The following is a 5,392-nucleotide window of genomic DNA, read 5'->3' on the forward strand; positions in this document are numbered from 1 at the left end:
TCGCTTTCACCGACCTCCCGTGACCTTTTATAATTACATTATTATACTATCGGCATGATTGATTGAATGGCATGAAAGGGTTGGAACGACCCTATAATAGTTTGTTACTCTTTTTACAATATACCCTTATGACCCGAAAGTGACCTGCAAATGGGCGTAGCGCAGTGGCCCACCGTCTTGGCGCAAACAAGCGTTAGGAAGTATGCCTCTTTTCATCTTGATTATTTATTGCAATATGGATGTTACATTTGGGTTAAATATCGCAAGAATCGTGAGAAATGTATCAGATTATGATCACACTTGGTGCAAAGGTGAACTTGCATTCAAACTGACCTGCCGTACTCAGCTTTCCTATGGGAACAACACAATTTATGATTGCCACCTGGCTGTTATAAACGATGAGAAAACTGGTATTATATTTTTTATCCACATGAATGTATTCCTTCAATTTCTACATTCGTGTAAGAAACTTACCTTCTTTTTTACTTGCGTTTGAACTTTCACTTTTCATAGATAAGGCTCCCATACAAAGGAAATGCCTGCATGAAAAATATATCGTTTTAATTTTTATACTGCCAAATTAAAATAGTATTAGTATATAGATAAAACTCTTGTTTCAATTTTTGAAAATTTTAGAGGCTAATTTCGATTAAAATGGAAAGCAAATTGTTTTAATCTCAGTCTTATCAGCTTATCTAAATATCTAAATAACTGATAGTAAAAGAAATGAGAGTTATGAGCATTTCAGTATTAGATAAAATTGCAGCTATTTTCTTGATTTTTTTTTTAATTTTTAGAATTTCTTGAAAGCTGTATTTTCTTAATTCTCTGAAATAATTTGTCTATTTTCCATTTAGAACAAAATATTTTTTTCCCTTAAATTTCAAAATGCAATATTTTAAAAATCCTTTTAGCGTCATGAATTGTTGGACGGTAGCTATCATGTTAATCTACTTATTTTTAGGCATTCGTTTTAAAAGTGAACTGTCCACAGTTTGGATAAAAAACCAAATATCTTCTTTTTCGCAAGGTTTGCTGTATATCATGAGTATATCATGTTTTATTTTAGTTGAGGAATAATAAAACAAATGAAAAATGGTGTTAAATATTTATAAATACCTAGCATGAAAATTGATAACTGCTTTTATACATACTTTAAAAGGATGTGTCAGTGAGTGTATACCAATTTTCATTGAGAGTATTTAGGGTTTTTTTACTTATAAAAATATAACCGAGTTTCTTTTTAATCTTTCAACCTTTCCTTCAATGTATAGGCTCATACATAACCAACAGCAAGTCATCATAGTAAATAAAACAGTTCAAGTAACATCAAATAATTTCAGATAAATAATATATGTCTGTCTAGTCGATTTAAATGAAATTCCAGATGTGAACTGTTCAGCATTTGCTTCCAATGGTAACAGTCATATTTACCTTTGTCAGTACATTTTAGACATTATTATTTTTTATATTAGTTTGCCTTTTAAAGTACACTGACATGTTAATGTTACCTTGTTTTGTGATTTTTTCCATTTCGATTCTGTTTCATATACTGAATGATAATCAATGAATAATTTAAGGAAAATCTCTTTACGGTTATAATATATTCTAATTACAAGCGGAGCATTTTATAGGGATAAAATTCATATCAAACAATAATTTCTACAACCAAATTATATGTTTGTGAGACATGATGCGACTGCTACATGCATGGTTGCTCATCTTTGAAATAATCCGAGCGGAATTTGTTAAAAAAAAAAATTCATCAAATATCTGAGACTTGCCTTTTGCAGTCAGAAATATTTTTGAGTAGCGGTAATTTGCTGCCGCATTTTCTTGTAATATATTTTGTAAATCTGCCAGATTTTAAGTGTAATACATTGTTAAATTCAACCAACAAAATGAGCTTATTAGCGTTTAATAATATATAGAAGAGACAATAATAAAACGAAGTTAGGTTATTAATTTTATTTTATAAATATAAACAAGACAGGCCTTTCACATTATCTTTGTTTACTACATTGTATTTGATTATAATGACTATAAATTTCTCTTGTTTGTGAATTATATAGATTGAATAACACATTGTTATTTTCTTTGAAATTATATAAACGAGACTAAATATTGTAAATGTTGGTGTTCAAAAGAAAGACAATGTACATGTCTTAAAAATTCTATTCTTCTTTGTTCTGTTAATAATGACATTTGATTTAGTTTATTACTTTAAGCAAAAGAAATGAAACTCATCTGTAAAATCAGTTTGCATTTTCTCTCAACTCTTAAGGATAATACATGAATATGTCATATTAACATATGAAGAATTGTTTGATTGATGTGAAATAGTAGTGTTCATGTCCTGCAAACTTCTTTTTAATTCGGTTTTGAATTTCTTCGTTTGACATTTATGTCCATTTAGCACCCTCCACCTTAATCGTCTCTGTACTTGCGTAGAAAGTAAAACAAAGCTTTACTGCATTGGAATGGACCAATTCCGTAATGCAAAATATTGTGTAAACGTCAGATATATTCATCGGTTCTTCGCTATTTTTCTCTCGCTATGCTGCAGTCTTAGCATAATTTATTCTCGCAATCCTTCCATTCTCTTTGGCAGAAGATGAGTATTTGCGGACTTTATTAAATAAATGTCATTGCAGACGGTCTTTTAATTTGTGTAAGTAACGCCTGCTACAATGGCTTTGCCAGACTAGGTCATGCTTGCAAGCAGGAAAAATCGTTCTTATACGTCATTCTAAAGTCGCGTGGTCCATTATATATGCACCATGCCCTCCATTGGAAGATCTTTTGAAGAATATTGCACAATAAATAAAAATGTACGGACTTACAATTCCGGTGACACAGTTAATACAAACAGGTAAGTAGCACATTCATTACATGTTTTAGGCATCGTTTGTTTTCAATTGAGCAGTTGCGGAAATACTTTAGCTATTCTACGATAAAAAATGGTTTTCCATTTCTGTTGGCTTTTCTCCAAAACCTTATCACTTGCTTTCGGAAGATCCAGGGTACCTTCTGTAGATAAATTATTTACAAAACTAGATCTTTTTGCATTGTTAGCGTCATTGTCATTATGAGAAAATGGTTGACCTCTGGGATATATCTTTGCAGCGTCCAGTGGCGTAAATATATCGAGTTATTGACCAGTGCTTGCAAGGAAAAACAGAATTTCATTAGATAAGGCAGCGGTCATTTGTTGACCAGTCAGCAAACGCTGCTGATAGGGTTCATTTATACACAAGAAAGTATAATGGATTTTTCAATGTTGGTGTTCGTTTTTGTTGAATACAAGTTGCTTTGGATATTTCTCCATCTGGTGAGCCTTTTGCTTTCTGTGTAGCGAATTATTAATTGTCGTTTTAATGACACGTTTGTCTATTTTGCAAAATTAAAAATGCAGGCTCGTTGTATTCTTATGATTTTAATCCCTGGCAGACAAAAATGGAAGTACCGCTTCACTGCAACAATTCAGATAAACAAAGGAAACAGCATATTATATTGTGTATGAAATATCATGTAGAAGATTTTTCTTGTTGGTGATATTTTGTAGTATAATCATCAGTTTTCATGAGAACTGTAGCAGTATAGTATCGCCGCTAATATAATGATAACCGTTTTGGAGCATAAAATGCAACCAGGCGAAAAGAAAATAACATGAGTCTGTTCATGAGTAGTAATGAAATGTAAAACACCCTCATGTCCTCTAGAAACGGCTTTAAAAGAATCGAATTATAGTATATTAATTGAATGTATTCCATGACCCCAAAGGACCTGGCCCTATGTTCACAAAGCATTATTTGGTCTAAGTTGAGTTTGAGACTGAAACAGCAAATTTTACTAGAACTTTAAGATTAAATTCAAATTATTTCTGACCATCAATAATGAAAAGTCACTTGAAAATATACGTTTACTTAACATTTGATTTTAAACTTGCAATTTATATATACATGACAATAACAGACAAGTCTCATTATCAAGCTCATCTGAGATTAAAGGAGAAGGTTCGCTTTTGCACCCCCCCCCCCCCCACCTCCCGCCTCCCAACTCCCAAAAAATGGCATTAAAGTGAAAGTCTCGATATGGAGTAAAATCCATGTTTTCTTTCATAAAAAGTACTATTTTATCAATTTACAACTGATTCATTATCAAGAAAATATCTGACGTACATGAAAATAATTTTAACATTACGGGTATAGCCGTATTTTGTGGCCCTTGAGTGCGCTCCTATTAAAACATACATATGTGACCTAAATATGGCAAAAATGCTCATTTTTTTAAAAATTCTGAGATTTCAGCGATATCCAGTGACATGCGTTAAACAGAATGATAACTTTGTTTCTAGACAAAATAATTCACGGTAGAGGATAAACATTCTGGAAGCAAACGTGTATATTTTTTTCCAGTTATAATCAATTAAAAAGATTTCCAAATTATTTAGGACATATTGGCTCAAGTTAACCTTGTCCTTTTTTGTGAACATTAGGTCAGAAAATATAATGACACTGAGTCCAAGTACGGGGGTGTCTCTTCAGCCGCCACTCGGCACTTAAAGGCTCAGTAAGAACAACCAAACCAAGGCTCAGTTTATAAGTCACATGTGGTGATCAGTTTCCTACTTCAAATTTTATCTATCCTGTTTTGTTTGTCAATAAAATTTTAATACAGATACGAACTAATTTCTGCCGTTTGGTGTGATACATTAAAATCGGATATTACGTGAAACAGTACTGTTTCACAGAATGATTGTTTTGCAAAGTAAGCCATAAAATTACTTAACAGTTATTTTGCCATAACTACAGATTGAGGGAAGGAACGAATAGAAACTGCACGTTCAAAAACGATTTTACCAGTTCCATTACAAATGTTGATTTTATTTTCAGTTGGACTAAAGCATTTAGTTATCCAAATCTTAATGTTAAATAAACGATAATTTGGATAAAATCAAAGGCTTGATTAGCTTTATAAATTGTACATGATGGCAACAATTACGTTCGTTACTGTGATGCTTCCCGGCATGAAGAACATAAAATAGAAAGGTTGAATTCAGTCACGCACACGCTGTAACGCACGAACACATGGTCTTTTGGAAGCATTGCACACAGTCACCGTGGACGAACTCCACATAGGCAGACCATACTCGCGACAAGGTTTACTTTTGAAGAGGTAAAAACTTTGATATTAGGTTATTATCAGAAACATTTGAAAAATGATTATACAAAATTTGATTTGATAGAATGTATATTTTGGCGTGTTCTCGAGATCCGAAAGCAAACATCCGATAATTAATGTTGTTTAACCGTTTTCCATTCCATATTTACCGGGCTGATATACTGGAAGGGTAACGTAAAACTGTCATGATATGTTCGATAAAATCATT

Source organism: Mercenaria mercenaria, chromosome 4 (genome assembly GCF_021730395.1).
Source record: "Mercenaria mercenaria strain notata chromosome 4, MADL_Memer_1, whole genome shotgun sequence".
In the NCBI taxonomy this organism is placed as follows: domain Eukaryota; kingdom Metazoa; phylum Mollusca; class Bivalvia; order Venerida; family Veneridae; genus Mercenaria; species Mercenaria mercenaria.